At 41.4% G+C, this 25,640-nt stretch overlaps 1 protein-coding gene across 9 annotated transcripts in view; it reads left to right on the forward strand.

Annotated features, from left to right (window-relative positions):
* fam20b (FAM20B glycosaminoglycan xylosylkinase) overlaps window positions 1-25,640 on the forward strand; it is a 209,623-nt gene that overhangs the window by 18,907 nt on the left and 165,076 nt on the right. For 6 of the 9 annotated variants that reach the window (XM_068037900.1, XM_068037894.1, XM_068037896.1 and 3 more), the window contains one exon: window positions 19,697-19,758. The exons of 1 other annotated variant lie outside the window; for it this stretch is intronic. The gene's annotated coding sequence lies outside the window, so the exon portion shown is untranslated. Of the gene's footprint in view, window positions 1-18,069; window positions 18,233-19,696; window positions 19,759-25,640 lie in introns of all 9 variants that reach the window. 2 more of the 9 variants (XM_068037893.1, XM_068037895.1) reach the window with 1 other exon arrangement.

Consider the following 25,640-nt stretch of genomic DNA (forward strand, 5'->3'; position numbering starts at 1 on the left):
ACAAATAATTGGGAAATCAAGGTGCTGTGACTTGGAATGTTTGTTTGTGGCCAAAATTGTCCACTCAACACTTCGCCAATAAATTATTTGATTGGAGGAATATGGGGAGCGGGGGGCGGGGAAGGCGCTAAAAGAATATCTTTTAAAATTTTCAGAGTCAAGTACTCACAAGCTGGAGAGGTCTCAACTATGGGCCTCAACTATTTACAATCTATATTAATGACTTGGATGAAGGGACCGGAGCGTTTGTAGCCAAATTTGCTGACATTACAAAGTTAGGTGGGAAAGCAAGTTGGGAGGAGGACATAAAGTTTGCAAAGGGATATAGATAGGTTAAGTGGGCAAAAATTTGGCAGAGTATAATGTGGGAAAATGTGAGGTTATTCACTTTGGCAGGAAGAATAGAAAAGCAAAATATTTAAATGGAAAGAGAGAACAATGCTGTGGTACAGAGGGATCAGGGTGTCCTTGTACATGAAAGACAAAAAGTTAGCATGTAGGTACAGCAAGTAATTTGGAATGCACACAGAATAGAATTGCAAGTGGAATGGAGTATAAAAGTAGAGAAGTCATGCTGCAACTGTGCAGGGTGTTAGTGATACCACACCTAGAGTATTGCATGCAGATTTTGTCTCCTTATTTGAGAAGTGTTAGACTTGCATTAGAGGCAATTCAGAGAAGATTCACTAGGTTGATTCCTCATGAGACAACCCCGTCATCCCAGGAAAGATTAAGCAGGTTGGGCCTACACTTATTGGAGTTTAGAAGAATGAGAAGTGATCTTATTGAAACATAAAAGATTCTGAGGGTAAATGACAGGGTAAATGCTAAGAGGATGTTTTCTCGTGAGTTTCCGAATAAGGGGTCGCCCATTTAAGATGGAGATGAGGAGGAATTTCTTCTCTAAGGTTGGGAATCTTTGGAATTCTTTGCCCCAGAGAGCTGGAATTCTTTACTCCAGAGAGCTGTGGAAGCTGAGTTATTGAATATATTCAAGACTGGGAGATGATTGAACCATCGGGGAGTCAATGGTCAAGGGGCACAGGCAGGAAAGTATAGTTGAGGCCAAGATCAGATCAGCCATGGGGCTACTCCTATTTTTTTTCCTTATGAATGGTACCAAAGTACGAATGAATAAGCATTAACAATCTAAATAATTCCTTGCGTCAAGCCCTTCACCATGTTTTAAATCGTAGTGAACTTCTACTTCAGAAATATTAAATGTTGCAGAAGTATTTGTGTAATTTGATCACTGACCTTTTTTATTCTTTCATGGGATGTGAGCGTTGCTGGCAAGGCCATCATTTGTTGCCCAAACCTAATTGCCTTTGCGAAGGTGGTGTGCCGCTGCCTTGAACCGCTGCTGCTCATCTGGTGTAGGTACAGCCACATTGCTGTTAGGAACTGAGTTCCAGGTTTTTGTCCCAGCTACAGTGAAGGGACAGTGATATAGTTCCAAATCAGGGTGATGTGTCTAGGAGGGGAACTTGCGGGTGGTGGTTTTCCCATGTGTCTGCTGCCCTTGTCCTTCTAGGTGTAGAGGTCCTGGTTTTTGAAGATGCTGTCAAAGGAGGCTTGGCGAGTCACTGCAGTGCATCTTGTAGATAGTATACACTGCTGCCATTGTGTGCTGGTGGTGGAGGGAGTGAATATTGTAGTTGGTGGATGGGATGCCGATCAAGCAGGCTGCTTTGTCTTGGATGGTGTTGAGCTTCTTGAGTGTTATTGGAGCTGTACTCATCCAGGCAAGTGGAGGGTATTCCATCACAGTCCTGATGTGTGCTTTGTAGATGGTGGGCAGGCTTTGGGGAATCAGGAGATGAGTTACTGACCACAGAATTTCCAGTGTCTGACCTGCTTTTGTAACCACAATATTTATATGGCTGGTCCTGTTTAGTTTCTGGTCAGTGTTAACCTCCAGGATGTTGATGGTGGGGGATTCAGCAATGGTACTTGTGTGGCGTGAATGTAACTTGCCACATATCAGCTCAAGCCTGAATGTTGTCCAGGTCTTGCTGCGTATGAAAATGAACTGCTTCAGTATCTGAGTCGCAAATGGTATTGAACACTGTGCAATCATCAATGAACATCCCCACTTCTCACCTTATGAAGGGAAGGTCATTGATGAAGCAGCTGAAGATGGTTGGGCCTAGGACACTACCCTGAGGAACTTTTGCAGCGACGTCCTGAAGCTTAGATGTTTGGTTTCCAACAACCATAACCATCTTCCTTTGTACTAGGTATTACTCCAACCAGTGGGCAGCTTTCTCCCGATTCCCATTGACTCCAATTTTGCTAGGGTTCCTTGATGTCGCACTCTGCTAAATGCTTCCTTGATGTCAAGGGCAGTTACTCTCATCTCACCTCTTGAGTTCAGCTCTTTTGGACCATGTTTGGACCAAGGCTGTAATGAGGTCAGGAACTGAGTGGCCCTGGCGGAACCCATACTGAGCATCAGTTAGCAGGTTATTGCTAAGCAAGTGCTGCTTGATGGCACTGTTGATGACACCTTCCATCACTTTGCTGCTGATGGAGTGGTAATTGGCTGGATTGGATTTGTCGTACTTGTTGTGGACAGGACATACCTGGGCAGTTTTCCACGTTGTCGGGTAGATGCCAGTGTTGTAGCTATACTGGAACAGCTTGGCTAGGGGTGCGGCAAGTTCTGGAGCACAAGTCTTCAGTACTACTGCCGGGATGTTGTCAGGGCCCATAGTCTTTGCTGTATCCAGTGCTTTCAGCTGTTTCTTGATATGACATGGAATTAATTCATCATGGTGTTTTGAAATATGAATTGGCCATTCGTGTGCAACAAGTTGAACGAACTTGGAATGATAAATGAAGATCAGTTTGGGAGGGCAGTGCACAATAATGGCAAGATTGGAGGTTTCTTTCAAAAATATATTAGTACACTATTTTAGATAACTTGGATGCGGATAAACATTTTATATTTTCCCTGAGTGACTGGAAAAGAGGAATGCACAACACTATCACTAGAGTATGGAATCCAAGATGAATGGAAAATTTGAATTGCCAGCTTCTCTAAGTGCAGCATCAGAATAGATAATCCATTAGCACTGGCAGCTAAGAAATTGGATGTGCCTAAAATTTTTTTTTTTTAGGGCATTGATCAATATTAGTTTTTTCAATTGTGCCACAATGAAACAGTAATACCGTTTAATGTATTTTATGCATAGTATTGGCATAATACGTGAAAAGTAATACATCACTGTCAGTTGTAGGTATGCATGTAAAATACAGGTACTTTAAGAAAGTAAGGGGGGGTGGGGAAGAGAAAGAGGATTACCTGAGCGAGTTGAATTTATAGAGTTTGTTCAGGCATCCCACGAATTTACATCTGTGAAATTGCATACAAAATCAAAAAATGTTCGGATGCAGTTTTACAAATCTCAATGTTTGGTATAAAGTACCTTTTATTTTTACACTAGGAGGGACTTGCAAAACATTTGTGACCAAATTAGTGTACTTAACCAATTCCATTATCTCATTCACCCCTCACAAGTCATCCCTTGCCTCTCAGGCCATCCCCATCCTATTCAGTTCCAGCTGTCCCATGCAACCCCTCTGTTGCTATCTCCTCCCTCCAACTCCTCCCATATCATCCATCCCAAGCTTCTCACTCTGGAAAAGCTGCTTATAGGTGTCCATGTGCAAACACAGACCTAAGAATACAGATACAAATTTTGTCAGAAGTCTGGCTTTGTGTCTTGTTTATTGTCAATGAAAGTCTAACTAGGAACTTTTTCTCCTGAGTTGAAAAGGCAGGTTTACATCTGATGGGGCTCAATGACTAATTAGATATTTTAAGACTTCATTTTAACATTCGGGTGCTGAGTATACCTAGTATAACAATTTTTTTTATCCATCTGCTGCAAGGCACTGGAGAAAGATATAAGGTCCTCTGTTTACAGTGGGGGGTGGGGGTGGTGGTGGTGGTGGAACGATGAGGTGCTGCACATTCACCCACCCTTCTGATGAACCAGAGGTTGGCCAATTTTATTTTTAAAACAACAATGAACTTTTGAAGAAAGATTCCTGGGGCACATTTTGGGTTAAGTTCTAGGGTTGGAAAATTCGGAGATTCAATTGAAATACTGGAGAACGGTTTTCTCAATTGAGAAATAAACACTCTCTATTTCCTTGAAATCTGCCTGTTATAATTTCAGCATCCATCATCGAAGAAACCAGATTCCTAACTACTATTCTTGTTCCATTATAAATTCCTTGATTAGGATTAAAGTCTTGTCGCAACATTATAACTGCTTCCTTGAGTTTGAGCTTGTGCGGTGGCACCCGCATTGGAGTTAGACTGTGTAGAAACTATGGAGGGTACAGAATGTTATCATTGTCATCTTTGTGTGTAGAGGCAACGCTGATGTATTCTTTTAATTCACCTGACTGCTTTTCTAAAACCTTTTCATTCAAATCTAGTGAATCTTCATTTTTAGTACGACGAATAGCTTTGGAATAATAAGTGGTATTGAGCACATCAGTGGTGGTACCAAATAGGAAATCAACACAATTTAACTCCTCGGGAAAACAGTTCTCTGGTATTTCAATTGAATCTCCCAATTTTCCATCCGCTAGAACTTACCCCAAAATGTGCCGCAGGAATCTTCCTTCAGAAGTTCATTGTTTTAAAAAAAATTGGACCCCCTGTGGTTCATGAGAGGGGTGGGTGAATGTGCAGCACCTCATCTCTCCACCCCGCCCTCCTAAATAGAGGACCTTACTCCAGGTGCCTTGTATCAGATGGATAAAAAATTATGCTCGGTACACTCAGTACCCAAATGTTAAAATAAAGTTTTAAAATATCTAATTAGCCACTGTCATCTCACAGTTGTGCCAGGCCCTGCCTATCAAATAAACCCACCAACAGATATTGACCAGGACACTGGGGATAACTCCCCTGCTTTTTTTTCGAAATAATGCCATGGGATCTTTTACATCTACTCAAGACGATGGATATATTGGAGATGTGGTGGAGCTGGAATAATATTGCTTAATAGACAAGTATATTGTTCTGGCCTCAAAACATGATCCTAAATGTCATTAAAGAAAGAAATCTGTACACCTTTTCTGGTATTGATTTGGCCTTTGTTCCTTTTTAAAGTTTTAAAATTGCTGGTCAGTTGTTGGCTGGGAATGTGTAGAATTTTCCCTGTAGTGGTGTGGTCAGTAGAGTGTTGTATGCTGCACACTGCATCCATTCACAATGTGGCTGCGGGGGCATTTCCACACACACTGTTTCTGTTTCAAGCTGCCTTACAGCAGTTCTATAGCTGGAAACAAAGCTTCCAGGCCATTCTGCAGAGCACATATAAGATTGCAGAATTCACCTGTTAAAACATTTTGACTTCTTTGTTAATTCAGATGAATACAATTGAATATGGTACCCAACAACTCTTGTTTCAGACTGCTCTCCAGATTGTTTAAGTTGATTGTACAAGTTTAATTATAAATCAACAAATATTTTGTTTGCCTGTAATATAATGTTGTACGTCTAATGTTATAGATGCAAGATTAGCGTATTTTGGTGATCCCCTGACATTGCTATTTAGTTTGTGGTTGGCATTCATCAATGGATCTCAAGGTGACACAGTGAATTAATCAGATTGTGGATATAACAACTCCTCCTGTTGTTTGCTACCGTGATATAACTCTGTTCCCCTCTTCCAACTCTCCCGAACCCCAACCCCCGAATTAATTAATTTGCATGCACTGCCTGACATTTACTCCTTCAGGAACAGGTGCCAGGACTTTGCTCCAATCTTTCATAGCTTTGAACCAAATACCTGCAAGTCTGTTTTATATTCTTTGAAGCTAGCCCTGGGCTCTTCTAGTTCTGTCTATCCTCATAACCACTGAAGCTTGCCCCTCTGCTGCAGATCTGCCCTTCTTTATGGTGGTGTATGAAAGGGCTTGTTGTTCCTCCTTGTCCTGTCGCTTGAAACTTCGCTTCCAAAGTTGGAGACACAATGAAGCGTGGATGGGCTGTGGCATTGTCAGGTAAACTGATTTGCCAAATGCTATTCCTTCAGTGTTAAATTAAAATGGAGAAGCAGCAAGATCATCTTGTGGGAAATTAGTTACCTCTGGACTAACTGTGCATGTGCCCTTTCATTAAACTGCTACTCTGTCAAAATTTGTGCCTCTGTTTTACCTAATCTGTCTCAATTTTGGTGCCCTGGTATTCCTGGAGATTTGCCTGCATCTTGTCTGACCAAGTGGCATCCCTTACATCATGTGGTGTATACTATTCCTCAGTGGTGAGGGCATGCTCCCATGCTTCTACCAGTGCTGTTCCAGACTTGTCTTCCAGGTTGTTTGAGTCATCCCAGGCAACACTCAGTTGTTATCTTTTTTTCTCAAGGCTGATGTTAAGTCCTTAATTGTGAACTACAGGAACTCTGGCAACAATCAGTTGCAGATCCAGTTGTGTGCTTCAAGTGCAAAGACATCGACAAACAAGAATTTGTAAATGAGCAATTAACTGACATTTATCAAGGTTACAGCTTCCTCAAGTTGAAAAGCTTGTCCAATGTACAAATTTAGATGTATATCTTGTCATATGTGCAAGAGCTGCAACAATGAAAAATTATGGACTAAAACTGAAGAGTTATTAAAACTGAGTTTCTTTTAAAAATGGATCTTTGTTCACTTTTTAAAAGAATGTGCTCCAAAATGGTTGCCGAAGCTTAAAAGACTTAGCTTTTGTATATTCAAACTGTCTGACAGGGATAAAGGAATATCTTCAAAGCTAAAAGGTGTCAACTGCACCCATCCTACAGCCATCCTGAAATATTCTCGAACTGAATGAAACTTCTGAAACTAAGAAGGTGTGAAGTGGAAACATCGTAACCAAATTATTTTCATCCTGAACCCATCAAGAGACACTTTTGAATTGAATGGGTTCTTCTGAAGCAAAGAAGGTGTGAAATAGCCACATTCTAGGCAATTGTTGGTCACTACAGGGAAGCAAATACCTGCCTTGCAGCAGAGGCGAGATGAAACAAATCTTTATCTTCAAAGGCAGCCTAGAGAGAGAAGGGGAGACGTGCAGCAGGAAGCTTCCAAACAGCTTTTCCAACTAAGGGGCTGGGAGAACATCCAGCAAACCAGAAGGGTCGCGTCCTGCTGTAGAATTCTACATCTGCAATTATACAACAGTGAAATAGAAGTGATCCACTGTCTTCAACTGAACTTTCAATCAAGAGCGAAAGCTACAAATGCCTCAGGCCTGCAATTGAGAACTTGACTTCAGAGAGAATTCAACAAGTTTACCGTGCCCCCCACCCCCGAAACCTACTCCTACTTTCAGTCACTTACCCCTTTTCCTCTCTATCTGTCTGTTCTTTGTGTTTTGTGTGTGGTGAGAGATTGTGTGAGTGGATGCAGTTGCGACAGTTTCGGGGTTAAGGAGTATTGATAAATAATTGATTTTCTATTTTAAACCTACAAGAAAACCTGATGCCTTTTTTTTGACAAATAAAACACAAAGGGATTAAACTGTAATAATAAAACACACGCTGTAGTCAGGTGGAAGTTGAACAGTGGGAACCACCCAAACCCCGTACCATGTGCACAATCTGAATTTATGTATTTTGTGATGTCCTCAATCCAAGCTGTAAGGAAGATACCACAGGCCTGCTTGACCCTATTGGGGCTGCTAAATCGGTTGGAAAGCTAGAATCTGCACACAACCTGACCAGCAAAACCTGAAAGCAAACATTCAGCAGCTGTGGAACATTGAGCTAAGCTAAATTGAGCTTTCTTTGATTTGTGGGTTTCCCGATCTTATCTTCCTCTCTACCACCCAGCCCTGTGGTTTTCTCGTAAGAGCTGTGCTTGCTCTTGATGGGAAACCTGAAGCCAAAACTGCTGTTTGCACTGTCGTCTACTTGGAAGTCCAGTCTTATCAATGACTTTACTTTGTCAATGAGAGTGTTTGATTTTGGCTGAAAGTTTGTTTTCCCTGTTAGGGATATTTTTCTTGGGAAACTTCTCTACTTGGGACATTAATTCAAGTTTCCTGGGTCAAGTAAAACTCACTATGTACTGTTTAACAATTCTCCTCAATTCAAATTCGAGAAGAGTAGTTCAAGAAAAGTAACTTGCATTGATAAAATACTTTTCAGGTAAAAGCCTCAATATGCTTCACAGAGGAGAGGAGAAATGATGCTGAGCAGCAATAGGAGAAGAAATAGGGAAATAAGTGAAGCCGTGAAGCTTACATTTTGGAGAGACTTATCAAAATGGAGAGCCAAGTGTCAAGGCAGGAGAAATTTATGAAATAATTTAGAGTGTGAAAATTCATGCTCTGCCACCAGTGGTTGAGCAGGAGGAGAGGGAATGCACAGGAATCTAGAGCCAGAAAGTGAAGTATGTGAAATAAAAACAAGAAATGCTGGAAATACTCAGCAGGTTGGCAGCATCTGTGGAGAGAGAAGCAGAGTTAATGTTTCAGGTCAGTGACCCTTCATCAGAACAGGCAAAGGTTAGAAATGTAATAGGTTTTAAGCAAATAAAACAAGAGATAACAAAAGTAAAGGTGTTGATAGGACAGGGTCACAGAATAACTGACAAGAATGTCATGGAGCATAGGCAAACAGTATGTTAATAGTGAGTTAAAAGACAAAGCGTTAGTGCAGAGAGGGTGTTAATGGACAGGAAAATGAACAGTCCTGGCCCAAAGCACAAACAAGAAAAAAAACAGTGGGCGGGCACATGGGAAGAAAAATGAATGATGAAACAAATAAAAATAAAAAGAAAAAAGAAAAAAAACTGAAAATAAAAAGGGGGGCCTGTCATGCTCTGAAATTATTGAACTCCATGTTCAGTCCGACAGACTGTAGTGTACCTAATCCGTGAATGAGGTGCTGTACCTCGACCTTGTGTTGATGTTCACTGGAACACTCTGCGGAAAGCCCAGGACAGATGTGTGGGCACGAGAACAGGGGGTGTGTGTTGAAATGGCAAGCAACTGGAAGCTCGGAGTCATGCTTTCGGATTGAGTGGAGGTGTTCCGCAAAGCAGTCACCCAATCTGCGTTTGGTCTCCCCAATGTAGAGGAGACCACATTGTAAGCAGCGAATACACAGTGCACGAAATTGTAATAAGTACAAGTAAATCTCTGTGTTTACCTGAAAGGAGTGTTGGGGCCTTGGATAGTGGTAACATAGTACCATAATAAAGCATAGTAACTTATGTGAGCTAGATTCAAAGAACTAGAGAAGGTTTTAAAGGTGAAGTGGTGATGCCTATAATAATTTATAAGTGAGAGTGATGATGCTGAATGAAGTACATTGGGGAACAGAAAACCTATAAAAGTTCACAATGGCAGTGGCACTTAATGTGGGATCAGATACAATTAGCAGACTTTTGGATGAACTACAAAATGGAGTATGAAAAGAAACTTACAAGGGGATATCAATATAAACACAAAAAACTTTTACAATTACAATATAAAAACAATGGTGGTCTGAAGCAATGTGGGCCCCTGAAAACACATAATGGTGATGTTGTCAGTGAAAATAAGGAAATGGCAGACACACTGAATAATTAATTTACAGTATTTACAGGAGAGGAAGAGATCATCATTCCAGGCATTCCAAGGAAACTATCAGCAAATCAGGGACACGGGACCGCCATAAAGGCGGGCCGCGTTTTCCGGAGCCACTGCGATATTATGACGTGGAGGGAGCGGGTGGTCCGTCCTTGGCAATGGCGTCAGCTGCCTTTGCACAGGCGCTGACGCCATTTTTAAAGGGCTTCGAGCCCTAACTTGCAGTTTAAATACTTAAAGGAGAAATGATTGTAAAAATTAATTACATTGATCCTCACCCTCTCCAGCCCCCACCCAATAACTATAGATTTAATTCCTTGCCCTCTTTCCCCCCCCCCCCCCAGCACCCCCCGGCCAAAATACTTAGCTTGTGCACCTGATGTTTCCCCCCACCCAAAATTCATAAACTTAAATCTTTACCCCTTCCCACCATCCCCTACCACTCCCCCCCACCCCCCACACTGAATAGCTTACCTGCTTCCCCCTCCCTGCCAATGTTCAGCCTCAGAACCTCGGACGGGAATCCGAAAGCATTTACATTATTTGACATATGTTAAGTTGTTTCCCGTCGCTGAGCGGCCGGGGGTGGGGGGGGGGGGCCACCATGAGGCCTCGCCCCTGCTGGCTATATTGGGCCAGGTCATCCTGGTGCTAAGGCCCATGGTGGGCTTCTGCAGGAGGCATTTTCTGCCCCCCCCCCACCCCCCCACCGTGGCCACGACCCCCGACATCATGGGGGTCTGTAAATTCAGCCCAGGGATTCAACAAAATTAACATAAGCAAGATAGTAATGAAGAAATTAATGTCACTAAAGAGCGGCAAGTTCCCAGGACTGGATGGTTCCCATACCAGGGTTTTAAAAGCAGTAGCTGAGAACATTGCAGATGCCCTAACTATAATCTTCCGAAGTTTTCTCAAATCTGGATTTAGATTGGAAAACTGTACATGTCACTCCACTATTTAAGAAAGGTGACAGAGGAAAATCAGAGAATTATAGACCAATTAGCCTAACATCTATTGTCGGGAAATTGCTAGCGGCAATAATTAAGGATAGGGTGACTGAACATCTTGAAAATGTTCACCTGCTCGGAGAGCGCCAGCATAGATTTGTAAAGGGTAGTGTTATGACCAAGGTGGGAGGAGTGCATTGTCTTTTCTAGTTCCACTTCTCCACAGGTCACAACATATATTTAAATGTTTACCCAGTTACCGATATGGTCAATCAGATACTCTATTCTTTATCCCAGAATAAAATGCACCAACCAAGTTTATTTAATAAACAAGATTATCAGTTTATTGTAAAACAAGACTTATCCAGTAACGAAGCAAAGCATTAACACGCAGATTGAAATATGAAAGTTCTCTTTTTAAATACCCAACATGCACACTCACTCACACACTGGTTAAAGGAAAAAAAGAGATTTTCCTTGCAGAGGTCCTTTACAAAAAAAGACAAAAAAAAAATACTTCGGCCAAATACTTGTTAATTCTTGAAGAAAAAGGATGAGATATGTTGTGTCCCAAAAATAGCATATAGTCTGGCATCCGAGTACACGTAGATGGGTCACTGGGATCTTTTCTGGAGCAGTTCTTTCCAGGTGGCATTGAGAATTAACCTGGCAGGCCTTCCAGGAGCGTCTCAGAAGAAATGCAGCATCGGGGTTTTAGCTCTCACACTGGATTTGCAGGGCTTTTCCAAAGAGATCGAGAAAGAGGAACTGGGTGTTTTTCAGCTGGTTACAAATCCAGTTGTTTTCAACACAGTCCACACCCCAACTGAAATCAAAACAATATCCCAAAAGTGAAATCTCCTGACCACCATAAATCTTGACATGTCACTTCTCTGTAAACATCTCCACCAAGTCACCACGATTTCTGTTTATTGAGCTTAAGGCGTGTGACATCCTGTAAATGTTTGTTTTCAAACAAGACTTCTAAGTGACCCTTGTTTTAAAAAAAACACACCCATGGAATCTTTTCAGTTTTCCTAAATAAATCAATGTCCATAATTTTAAAATATTAGTCCTCAATTTTTTTTTAAAATCGCACTTTCATAACAGTAGGTCATGCTTGACGAATCTGAATTTTTTGAAAGATGTGATTAAAGTAGTGGACAGGGGAATGCCTATGAATGTTATTTATATTTCTTCCAGAAGGCATTTGATAAGGTCCCTCCTAAGAGACTGTTAGCTGAAGTTGAAGTTCATGGAATTGAAAGCAAATTATTGACCTGGGTAGGAAATTGAGCAGAAGGAGACAGAGTAGGGACAATGGGCAGGTACTCAATTGGCATGATATGACTAGTGGTGTCCCGCAAGGATCTGTGTTGGATAATGGAATAGAAAGCTACATATCAAAATTTGCCGATGCCACAAAGATAGGTGGTATTGTAAGCAATGTAGATGGAAGTATAAAATTACAAAGAGGTATTGATAGATTAAGTCAATGGACAAAACTGTGGCAAATGGAGTTCAATGTAGGCAAATGTGAGGTCATTGACTTTGGATCTAAAAAGGATATAACAGTGTACTTTCTAAACGGAGAAAATAGGTTTGGGGGTCCAGGGGGAGGCGGTGGCATAGTGGTAATGTCACTGGACTAATAATCCAGAGCCCAGGCTAATGCTCTGGGGGCATGGGTTCGAATCCCACTGTGGCAGATGGTGAAGTTTGAATTCAATTAATAAATCTGGAATTAAAACTAGTCTAATGGTGACCATGAAAACATTGTCAATTGTTGTAAAAACCCATCTGGTTCACTAATGTCCTTTTAGGGAAGGAAATCTGCTATCCTTACCTGGTCTGGCCTACATGTGACTCCAGACCCACAGCAATGTGGTTGACTCTTAAATACCCTCTGGAATGGCCTAGCAAGCCATTCAGTTCAAGGGCAATAAATGTTGGCTTATCCAGTGACGCCCACATCTCACAAATGAATAAAAAAAAGTACACCGATTATTAAAATGTCCTGATAATTCAGGTTTTTAATGCCATGTTCCTACAACTGTGTTTTAGTGCTTAATTCAAATTATTGGACAATTTAGTTTCCTTAGCACAAAAATGACTGAGTAGTAAATTATAAATGGAAACTTAACTGTCAATTTGGGGGAGACGGTGCATAGTGGTAATGGCACTGGACTACTAATCCAGAGGCCTGGACTAATTCCACAGGACATGGGTTCAATCCCACCATGGCAGCTGGTGGAATTTAAATTCGAATAATTAATTAAAATCTGGAATTGAAAGCTAGTCTCAGTAATGGTGCTGTGAAACTATCATTGATTATCTTAAGAACCCATCTGATTTACCAATGTCCTTTAGGGAAGTAAATTTGACAACCTTACCTGGTCTGGCCTACATGTGACTTGAGACCCACAGCAATGTGGTTGACTCTTAACTGCCCTCTAAAATGGCTGAGCAAGCCACTCAGTTGTCAAGGATAATTGGGGATGGGCAATAAGCGCTTGCCTTGCCAGCAATGCCCACATCCTATGAAAGAATAAATAAAAATAATTATTCTGAAACAATTTTTGTATGTAATTTTAAATTGGCAAAGGGGATTTTGACCTACATGTAGACTGGAAAAATCAGATGGGCAGAGGTAGCTTAGATGAGGAGTACATAGAATGTTTTTGGCATAATTTCTTGGAACAATACATTCTGGAACCAACCAGAGAGCAGGCTATACTAGACCTGGTATTGTGCAATGAGATAGGATTAATTAACAACCTCATAGTTAAGGCGCCCCTAGGTAGCAGCGATCATATGATTGAATTTTACTTTCAGTTTGAAGGAGAGAAGAGTGGGTCCAAAACTAGTATTTTAAACTTAAATAAGGGCAATTATGAGGGCATGAAAGCAGAGCTAGCTAAAGTGAATTGGCAAATCAGGTTAAGGGATAGGTCAATAGAGATGCAGTGGCAGACATTTAAGAATACACAGAATAGATGCATTTCAACGAGAAAGAACAATTTCAAGGGTGGGACCCGCCGTCCGTGGTTAACTAAAACAGTTAAAGATAGTATCAAACTTAAAGAAAAAGCCTATATTTGCGCAACGATGTGAGGCAGGTCAGAAGATTGGACAGAATATAAAAAAACAGCAAAGAAGGACTAAAAGATTGACCAAGAAGATAAAATTAGAGTACGAGAGAAAGCTAGCTGGAAATATAAAGACAGATAGTAAGAGTTTCTATAGATATTTAAAAAAGAAAAGAGTTAACAAAGTGAGTGTTGGTCCTATAGAAAGTGAGTTTGGGGAATTAATGGATGATAAGGAGATGGCAGATGAATTAAATAGATATTTTGCATCGGTCTTCACTGTTCAGAATATAAGTAACATCCCAGTATTAGCTGTAAGTCAGGAAATGGAAAGGAGGGAGGAACTCAAGAAAATTATAATCACCAGGGAAGTTGTACTGAACAAATTGTTGGAGTTGTGGGCTGACAAGTCCTCGTGTCCTGAAGGACTTCATCCTCTGGTATTAAAAGAAGTGACTAGTGAGATAGTTGGTGCGTTAGTTTTAATTTTCCAAAATTCCCTAGATTCGGGGAAGGTTCTGCTGGACTGGAAAATAGCGAATGTAACTCCTTTATTCAAAAAGGGAGGGAGACAGAAAGCAGGAAACTACAGGCCAGTTAGCTTAACATCTGCCTTAGGGAAAATGTTAGAAGCTATTATTAAAGACGTTATAGCAGGGCATTTAGAAAAATTCAAGGTATCAGACAGAGTCAACATGGATTTGTGAAAGGGAAATCATGTTTAACCAATTTATTGGAGTTCTTTGAGGGAGTTACACGTGCTGTGAATAAAGGGGAACCGGTCGTTGTATTGTACTTAGATTTCCAGAAGGCATTTGATAAGGTGCCACATCAAAGGTTTTTGCAGAAAATAAAAGCTCATAGTGTAGGGGTTAACATATTGGCATGGATAGAAGATTGGCTAGCTGACAGGAAACAGAGTAGGCATAAATAAATAATTTTCTGATTGGCAATGAGTGGTGTGCCACAAGGATCTGTGCGGGGGCCTCAACTTTTACAATTTATATAAATGACTTAGATGAAGGGATCGAAAGTATAGTTGCTAAATTTGCTGATGACACAAAGATAGGTAGGAAAGTAAGTTGTGAAGAGGACATAAGGAAGCTACGAAGGGATATAGATAGGTTAAGTGAGTGGGCAAGGATCTGGCAAATGGAGTATAATGTGGGAAAGTGTGAAATTGTCCACTTTGGCAGGAAGAATAAAAAAGCATATTATCTAAATGGTGAGAGATTGCAGAGCTCTGAGATGTAGAGGGATCTGGGTGCCCTAGTGCATGAATGGCAAAAGGTTGATATGAGGGTACAGCATGTAATTAGGAAAGCTAATAGAATAGTTTATCGCGAGGGGAATTGAATACAAAAGTAGGGAGGTTATGCTTCACTATACAGGGCGTTGTTGAGACCACATTTGGAGTACTGTGTACAGTACTAGTCTCCTTATTTAAGGAAGGACGTAACTGCGTTGGAGGCAGTACAGTGAAGGTTTACTAGACAAATACCTGGAATGGGTGGGCTGTCTTACGAGCAAAGATTGGACAGGGTAGGCTCATATCCGCTGAAATTTAGAAGAGTAAGAGGCAACTTGATTGAACCATATAAGATCCTGAGGGGTCTTGACAGGGTGGATGTGGAAAGGATATTTCCCCTTGTGGGAGAATCTAGAACTAGGGGTTACCGTTTAAAAATAAGGGGTCGCCCATTTAAGACAGATGAGGAGAAATTTTGCTCTGAGGGTTGTGAGTCTTTGGACTTCTCTTCCTGAAAAGGCGGCGGAAGCAGAGTCTTTGAATATTTTTAAGGCAGAGGTAGATAGACTCTTGATAAGCAAGGGGGCGGAAAGTTATCGGGGGTAGGTGGAAATGTGGAATAATCAGTTCAGCCACGAACTTATTGAATGGTGGAGTAGGCTCGAGGAGCCGAGTGGCCTACTCCTGCTCCTAATTCGTATGTTGGTAAAGGAACCTGTACTGGAATAATGCTATATTTTCTTTCAAACTTGGAATTTACTGTTCATGAGAATAAAGTATGCTAGTGCTGTAGAATGAAATGCTTTCCATTTCCAAGCATCAATTGTGGAGCATTCTCGTGTCAGTTTTGTAATTTAGTAATGGGAAATCCTGTGTAAGGTCCCTCTTTGCTGCATTGATGTGCCTAGGCTCCGAACTCAAAGAACCTCCTCCTCCATTAGTGCAATATTTCTCTATTTGCTGGAATAGTCATCTGAAGCTGAGGGGTTATTGTGGTCTTGATGAATGAGTTGCAAGTTTAATATTGATTTTAGGTGTAGTTTTGTACTGTGCAGTGGATTTAGACTGCCTAAACTGATTTCAGACTGATCTGTACACCAGCAAACAGATATCAATCAGTCTGGGTTAATTTTAACCTTGGTCTTTGGGATGAAAGACTGTTGTCGATTCCATTGTGCTACATATCCCTTATGATATCCGATCCCATGCACGTATGATTTGAAATTATGTAGTTAGTTTTCAGAATGGGAACTGATTCTGTCAAATGATATTATAGGAAATAATGGGTATTTTGGACAGACTACTTAAAAGCATCTGAGAAAGCTAAAAGGGTCAATCCCTTGCATGCTGGATAATCTTAGATATAAATAAGTGTTGTATCCCGGTATCGCCAGATGTTCTCGGTCAAGACCTGCATTGGAGCAAACTGCAGACCAAAATACTGATTGATGAGCTGCAGTCTGGCTAGATAAGGTTCATGTCCCAAGAAAAATTATGGGATATTCTTGACTGCAGAAGTCAGTGTTCCTTACCATGATTTAAGTGCAGTGCAGAAGAAAAGAATATAACATTTAATTGGAGCCTATTCTTTATCAAATAAAATCAAATTATTGTTTCTAATAAATACCTATAAGTTGAATGTCATCTTTATAAGGTGTCCCATTTGACTGGAATGATTATCTTCATTGGTTGTTGATAGTTATGTCTCCCTGAATGGGATTTGCCTAGCTAAATTCAAGATACTTAAGGTCATGCTTGGTTTAGGAGGAGTTTAAAGGAGTTACAAGAACTTTTGAAATAGATCTCAAAGCCAGTAGTGTTCATTGGAAGCTGGTCAGTTTCGGAAGATTGTTTTTAATTGTACCTTATTAAAACTGTAATGTGTATCACAACTGTTCGTTTAATAGCTTAAGTCTCCGTGCACAGAAAGGAACGTAGGAGTAGGCTATTCAGTCCTTCGAGCCGCTGAGCCATTTAATAGATCATGGTTGATCGTCCACTTCAGTGCCTTTTTCCCCCACACTACTCCCATATCCCTTTATGCCATTGGTATTTAGAAATCTGTCAATCTCTGCTTTAAACTTACTCAATGACTGAACTTCCACAGCCCTCTGGGGTGGAGAAGTCTAAAGATTCACAACCCTTTGAGTAATGAAATTTTTCCTCATCTCTGTTCTAAGTGGCTTCCCCTTATTTTGAAATAGTGTCCCCTGGTTCTAGACTCCACAACCAAGGGAAACATCTTGGCTGCATCTACCCTGTCTATCCCTTTAAGTATTTTGTAGGTTTCAATGAGATCACCTCTCATTCTTCGAAACTCTAGAATACAGGCCCAGTTTCCCCAATCTCTCTTCATAGGACAGTCCTGCCATCCTGGGAACAAGTCTGGTGAACCTCTGTTGCGCTCCCTCGAAGGCAATAATGTCCTCCCTAAGGTAAGGGGACCAAAACTGCACACAATAATCTAGGTGTGGTCTAAGCAAGGTTCTGTACATTTGAAGCTAGTCTTTGCTACTCTTGTACTCATCCTTTTTGTGATAAAGGTTAACATGCTATGACGGAAACCACACCTGCCAAATGGAAACATATTAATGTCGTCATATGGACACTACTTGACCTTTTTACTCAGTATTGAACATAACTTGTTTAAAAGGACCACAGAGCTGAACAGCTAAAACATGGCTGCACATTTGCATTCCAAGAGACAGTTGCATATAGAGACAATGGGAGTGCTCCCTGATTCAATTAGCGAGATGGATTTTGTCAATAGTGATGATCAAAGTATTTTGCGAGCCATTCACTTTGTAAGAGACAGCACTCCACCCTCCTCCCCACCGAGTGTGTCTCGTAAGCTTTGAAGAATCAACAATCCTCCCCAGAAGATGCTGTTTCAAAGAAAGAGCTGGTCACACCCCCCAACAACACAAGCATTTCTCCCTGCGAGGATATTAGTCCCAGTCCTGTTGAGGTATATCCCATCCCCTCTTGTACAGGTCCCACCTGCCCCAGATCTGGTCCCAATGCCTCAGCAATCTGATGCCCTCCCTTCTACACCAATTCTCCATCCACGTGGTCAATTGGTCAATCCTCCTATTTCTGTGCTTACTAACGCATGACACTGAGAGTAATCCTGAGTTTGGTGCTTGAGGTCCTGCTTTTTAATTTCTTTCCTAACTCCCTAAAATCTGCTTTCAGGACCTCATCCCTCTTCCTACCTGTGCCATTGGTACCAATGTGGATTACGATCTCTGGCTGTTCACCCCCAGAAGGATGTCCTGCAGTCACTCCATGACATCCTTGACCCTGGCACCGGGGAGGCAACACACCATTCTGGAGTCACGTTAACTGCTGCAGAAAGGTCTGTGTGATCTCCTGACTATCGAACCCCCTATCACTATTGCTCTTCTTTCTTCCCTCCTGTGCAGCTGAGCCACGCGTGGTGCCCCGGACTTTGCTCTGGCTGCACTCCCTTGATAAACTATCGCTCTCACCAGTATCCAAAATGGAAAATTGATTAGCAAGCAAGATAGACTCAGGGGACTCCTGCACGACCTGCCTGGTTCTCTTAGACTGCCTGACAGTCACCCAGTTCCTCTGTGCCTGCATGCTCCTAACCTGCAGTGTGACCACCTCCCTGAACATGTCATCCAAGTAGTCTTCCGCCTCGTAGATGCACAATAGTGACTCTAGCCGCCGCTCGAGTTCCGAAACCCAGTGACACTTCCTGCAGATGTGTTTGTCTGGAACACATGGTGCATCCATGACTTCCCACATAACGCAGGATGTACATTCCACTTGGCCAAGCTGACCTGCCATACCGTAACTTTAAAAACTATTTATTACAATGAGTATAAATAGAATAACTTACCAGTTACTCACCAATCATCATCTTCCCCTGTACTGAAGTAAGAGCCAGCTACTGGAGGCTGGAAAAAAGGTAGAAACAGAAAGCAAGAAGCACCTCCCTCTCCGAACTCCCACCCACCCACAGCAACACTGAGGAAGCCCTTCTTTTATACTTTCCGAAAAACAACTGATTCAAGCTTCTGAAAACCAGTTTAAGCCAGTTATCTAAGTTACTAGCTGTAGCTGCTCCCAGGAAGCTTCTATATCCCAGTTTTAATGCTGGAATAAAACTTTACTTCTCTTAGCTGAAGGAGTAATTTTTAGTTAATTGCTAAATTGAAGAAAAAAACTGAACTTCAGATAGACATTAACCCTTAAAACCCCTTCTTACCACCTTCACCAGCTCTCTGTGCCGATCCCTTGGTGGTATCACCATGTGGAAAAGTAACAAATGGACACTGAATGTAAGGAAAACTCAACTAATGCAATGATACACTTAAACTGCTGTTACGCTATGTTGGTTGATGGTTAGTTTGCATCCAATTATTTTACTGTAATCCTCAGTACTTAACCTAGTGATAGCATTGTTTAAAGTTGAATAATGTTGTGTTGGTTAATCCATCACCATGCCTGACTTCATCATTAACTCTGGCAAATTTGAGTTAATTATAGCACTCCTGTTGTACTTTATCCTTTTGTGAACTGATTTGGCTCAGATAATATCAATATAATTTGGACTTTGTTACATAGAGCACAAAAAAGGCAAGCTAATTTGGGCATATTGTAAAACCTGTGTAGATATAAATGGTAGGTCCTAATCCCATGATCAATGCTTGTGTGTGAGGAATGTTGGTTGTGCGGGGGAAGTGTTGATGGGAAATTGGTCTGATAATTTGTGACTAAATGTGTGTTACATATTGTAAAATCTCTTATCTGGTACAGGATTTAACATTCAAATATCTTATTTTAATTTCAGGGGTAGAGTTATGAGCTGATCTTGTTCTCAATATGACAACAAAGGAAGGTTGATCTTTTTTGGTGAGTACTCATGAAAATAATAGCTTGCGTCTAACAAGCTGTTCATCTGGGCCGCCTTAATTCTATCTCCTATTTTTACTGTAATGCAATATTCATTATATGTGAATTGTAAAGCTGCGAAATAGGGAGTGAGTGGGCAAAGATCTGGCAAATGGAGTATCATGTAGAAAATTGTGAAATTGCCCATTTTGGCACAAAGAATAAAAAAGAAGCATATTATCTAAATGGTGAGAGATTGCAGAGCTCTGAGATGCAGAGGGATCTGGGTGTCCTAGTGCATGAATCACCAAAGGTTAGTATTCAGGTTCAACAAGTAATTAGGAAAGCTAATAGAATGTTATCGTTGATTGTGAGGGGAATTGAATAGGGCATTGGTGAGACCACATCTGGAGTACTATGTACAGTGTTGGTCTCTTTATTTAAGGAAGGATGTAAATGCGTTGGAAGCAGTTCAGAGAAGGTTTACTGGACTGATACCTGGAATGGGCAGGTCGTCTTATGAGGAAATGTTGGACAGGCTAAGTTTGTATCCGCTGGAGTTGAGAAGAGTAAAAGGCGACTTGATTGAAACATATAAGAGGGGTCTTGACAGGGCAGATATGGAAAGAATGTTTCCCATGGTAAGAGAATCTAGAACTAGGGGCACTATTTAAAAATAAGGGGTCACCCATTTAAGACAGAGATGAGGAGAATTTCTTTCTGAGGTTCGTGAGTCTTTGGAACTCTCTTCCTCAAAAGGCAGTGGAAGCAGAGTCTTGTAAATATTTTCAAAGCGGATGTAGATAGATTCTTGATAAGCAAGGGGGTGAAAGGTTATCTGGGGTAGGCAGCAATGTGGAGTCAAGGTTACAATCAGATCAGCCATGATCTTATTGAATGGTGGAGCAGGCTCAAGGGGCATGTGGCCTACTTCTCCTAATTCATATGTTTGTATGTATGTAAAAAAGAATTTGGATTTGTATATTGCCTTTCATGACGTTTCAGGAAGTTCCAAAAGGTTTAATGTAGAAAAATGTGCTAATATACCTACGCGCTCCATATTTTTTTGTTGGTAGCTCCTTGGGTACAGCAGTGCTGATGATTCCTGTAGGCAGTCTGTCTAAACGTCTTGGGTCCAAGCGCATGTCCACATCACTCAGTATGTAACTATACAGTTACATAACACAGGGCTGTAACAGGCAGGACCCCTTCATGCCTTGGATATCCTCTCTTACACACAACTCCATTTTTCACAAGGTAGACTGGAACATTTAATGAGAGAAAATCAGAGCAAATCCCATTTAGTGAAGCTGCTTTATTTTACAGGTAGCTAGTGCATGTACAGAATGACAAATGTCATTGAATTTCACCTTGATTTAACTAATTATGGAACCCTTCTAGAGGAAAAGAGAAGTAAAAATAAATGCACCACATTATTCCTATTGATGGGTTTGCTTAACTTTTCTCTGGTCAGCCTTCTGATTCTGACCAGCTCTGGGCTGAACATGGTTTCCTCTCTGTCAGTTGGGCTTTTTACCAGACTGAGCGAGTTAATTAATTGTTCATGTGTCTCTCTGTCCCTTTTCTCTGTGTACCCAGCTTATGGGTGGGCTGTCCCCCTGATTCTTTAGCCTGTTCAGTGATTTATCAGTAGGCCTTTCAGTATGACACGCTAATTGTCTGGCCCTTCCTTGGATTTCATGTTTAAAGAAAACAAGTTGAGGTTAGGGGGCAATTGAAAAATTAGATTGATAGGTTTTTGTTGGGCAAGGATATTAAGGATTATGGAACAAAGGTAGGTGCATGGAGTTAAGCTAGAGATCATTGAATGGTGGAACAGACTTGAGGGGCTGAATGGCCTACTCCTGTTCCTATGCTCCTAGACTAGCTTGCCTGGCTTTAATACACATTTTCCTTCCCTGCAGACTGTGGTGCTTTTTCTTTAAACTTGCGCTACTTCAGTTTGGAGGTGTAAACAAAAGCTTGGTTAAAGAGGTGGGTTTCAGAGTCTTGAAGGAGCAATGGGAGTTGGTGGGTTTTAGGGAGTGAATTTTAGAAAATGGTACCTAGACAGCCAATGGTGGCAAAGGGAGGTAGGGATGCAAAAGAGGTAGGATTCAAAGGAGCACTGTTTTAGAGAGGGGTGTAGAACTGAAAATGGTTGCAGAGATAGGGTGAGATGACACCATGGAAGGATTTAATGGCAAGGACAAGAGTTTTAGTCTTGCGTGCGATCGGGAAACTGTAGCTCAGCAAGGATTGAGGTGATGGGTGAACAGAACTTGGTAGGGATAGGATATGCGCAGCAGAGTTTTGAAAGTGGGAGTTTATGGAGGGTGAAGGATAGGAGGGTTACCAGGAAAATATTGGAGCACTGAAGTTTGAAGTAATGAAAGTATGTACGAGCGTTTGAGCAGCAAAGGGGTATGGTTAGGATTGAAGGTGGAAGTAGACGGTCTTATCTAAGGAGCAAATATGTGGTTGGAAACGTCGCCTTAGAATCCAATAAGGCATTGAGGTTGTGAACAGCCTGAGGCAGTGGCAGGAGATTGGGGTGGAGTTAGTATTGGAGAAATGGAGTTTGTGATGGGGCCAAGCAGGATGACTTTTGTCTTCCAAATGTTAAGCTGGAGGAAGTAGATCCAAGACTGAATCTTGGACATGCAGGATAATAGCAAAAAAAAGGTTTAAGTTTCAAGGTGGGGAGGTAGAGCCGGGTTTCATAGGTGTGCATATGTAAGCTGATCATGTGTGCAGCTCTGGTCACCAAGGTGCAGCATGTGGATGATGAATAGGTGGGAGCAGGGATGAACCCCAAGCTGACTGTGGAGCTGACGGTGTGGAAATGGGAAGCAATTGCTCAGATGGTGTCCCACAGAGTTGACATTAGAGGAGGATGGTACGGTCAACTGCTGTCAGAGACAAGAGAGCCCCCCCAATCTGACATAATTCATCTAATGCAAGCTCGTTTCCCATCTTCATCAGTTTCTGTTCATTCCTAGGGTTTACCCTGAATCTCCACGGCTTCGTGTTTAATTGTTTAGTTTAGTTTAGAGATACAGCACTGAAACAGGCCCTTTGGCCCACCGAGTCTGTGCCGACCATCAACCACCCATCTATACTAATCCTACACTAATCCCATTAGAAGCCTTTTGGCAGTTAAGAAGAATTTTTTTAATGCACTGAGTTGTTATGATCTGGAATGCACTGCCTGAAAGGGTGGTGGAAGTCGATTCAGTAATAACTTTCAAAAGGGAATTGAATAAATACTTGAATGGGAAAGAGCAGGGAAGTAAGACTGGTTGGATGGCTGTTTTGAAGAGCTGGAACAGGCACAATAGGCAAAATAGATTCTTACAGCACAGGAGGAGGCTATGTTTCTATGAGAAGTTGAGGAGAATGAGGCGCGATAATGCCTCATGTCACAATTACAGAGGATGTCAGTTGTTACTTTTGTTGCAGCCATTTCAGAGCTGTTGGAAGGGCAGTAGCCGAATTGGAGGGATTAAGACGGAGTTGTGGGGAAAGATGGGCACACTTCCAGGAGACAACATGATTATGTTCCTTGGAGAGTAGAGAGAAATTGCAGATGGGATCATCACTAGTGAGGACAAAATGGTTGAAAGTAGGTTTTTGAGAAGGTGGGTGACAGTAATTTTGACAGGGGACCATTTATAATGGGGTCATTGTGTAGATTGTAAAATCTGCTCCCCACCAGTGAGCATTACTCATATCCATAAGCTATATTTGAATTGTGAGGATCCATGTCTTTGAACAAAACATCCCCCTTCAATATTACTCCTCTGCAACACAGCTCTGTGGCATTGTTGTCTCTGAATGTACTTGTTGCAACTCAGAGTGCCTCCACATCATTTCCTCTGTTCATAAAATCAGCTCTGGTTTACCCCAGAAATCTGTTTTTGGCCCTTGCTCTTTTGTGAACTAACCTGAGGTGATATTAGGAAGGTAGGGATTAGGTTGCTCATGTACACTGCCAAATACTACTGGTCTGCATGCTCCATTATCCAAAGACTGTTGCTAAACTGCTGACTGCCTGTATGAAATTAAAATCCTAATGAACCAAAATTTCATCCAGCTCAGTTAAGTCATTAATTTTGGTTGTCATCTGCTCGTACATTCCTTTTAGTCTTGATTTGATAAATTGCTGGTTGCCACTTCAAGCTAGCTTGGGAGTACAAAATCTTGGCGTACTACTCAGCTCTAAGCTGAGCTTCCTCCACCATATCCATTCTGTTCCCAAGGCCACTTATTTCCACTTACTACTTTCCCCAGGACCACTCTATTCAATGTATTTGATCACTTTGAAGCTCAACTGTTGACTTGCTTTACTTGCCACTTTCCCTGATTAAATCATTCACAATTTACAACTTATTTAAATCACTGACCTTACATCCTTATAACAAAATCAACCACTCTAACTCCCTCTGGTCCTTTTTGAGTGCCATATAACCCAGCAAATTGACTTTAAGCTACTCATCCTTCCTTTAGATTGTTCATCGTCCCTCCCCCAACTTTAAGTACTGATGCATATCCTTGACTCCTCTGACATCAGGTTATGCCTTGTTCCTTGCTCCCTCCATTGTATTATTTCAGGCTATTTGTTCATAGCTATATTCCTGTCCTATAAAGCTTGTCTTGTGTACTCTGGAATTCCCTACCTGTTCCCTTCTCATCAAATGTGCCCTGGCCTCAGTTTGTTCTAATTTTTGTTTCCTTCCTGGTCAATTCATCTGCCATCACCTTTTCCCTTTTAATTCCCCACACTCACTTTCTATTTGACCAATGTTCACTTTGTTAACTTTTCTTTATTAAAATATCTACAGAAACCCTTACTTTCTGTTTTTATATTTCTAGCTAGCTTTCTCTCATACTCTAATTTGTCCCTCTTTATTATTCTTTTTGTCATTCTTTGCTGTTTTTTAAATATTCTGTCCAATCTTCTTACCTGACACCCATCTTTGTACAATTCTATTGTTATGACCAGGTGAGAAAGGTGTCTAGGGGTCCCTCTCAGCCTTCACCTGGTCTTACCATTACAGGGTTTAATTTTTAAAACATTGTGTTTTTAGCTCCCCCTTGGTGAACCCTTGCTCATGGCTTTCCAACCATAAGGCAAAGGTTTAAAGAAGAAAAGTTGAAATTTATTAAATTTAAACTCTAATTTGGTTGACGCCTACAGATACAAAATGCACCCAGGCTAGCATGTATACGTGATACACAGATGCAATTAGAGACAGAAAAGAGAAGAAAAATAAAGTGAAAAGTTTGAGGCAATATCTGAAGAGTTTTTGTTACGGTTCTTCGAGCTCACTGTAGAGTCCTTGATTGTAGGTAGATCTTGCTTTTCATTGGGGCACAGTATTATTCTTAAACCTTGTTCGCTGTAGGAGACTTTTCTCTCTTGGGGTTCATAAGAACATAAAAAATAGGAGCAGGAGTAGGCCATTCGGCCCCTCAAACCTGCCCTGCTGATAAGATCATGGCTGATCTGCCGCAGACCTCAACTCCTCTTTCGTGTCAGCTCCTCAAAGCCCTTAACTTCCCGACATTTCAAAAATCTATCTACCTCCTCTTTAAATACTTTCAGTGATTTAGCCTCCACAACTCTCTGGGAGAGAGAATTCCAGACATTCACCACCCTCTGAGAGAAGAAATTCCTTTGCATCTCAGTTTTAAATGAGTGTCCCCTTATTCTGTAACCATGTCCCCTAGTTCGAGATTCCCCCACGAGTGGAAACATCTTCTCAACATCTACCCTGTCAGGCCCCCTTAGAATCTTGCATGTTTCAATAAGATCAGCCCTCATTCTTCTAAACTGTAATGAATAAAGGCCTAACCTGTTCAGCTGTTCTTGATAAGTCAACCCCTTCATCCCAGGAATC

This window comes from Heterodontus francisci, chromosome 8 (assembly GCF_036365525.1).
Source record: "Heterodontus francisci isolate sHetFra1 chromosome 8, sHetFra1.hap1, whole genome shotgun sequence".
Lineage (NCBI taxonomy): Eukaryota > Metazoa > Chordata > Chondrichthyes > Heterodontiformes > Heterodontidae > Heterodontus > Heterodontus francisci.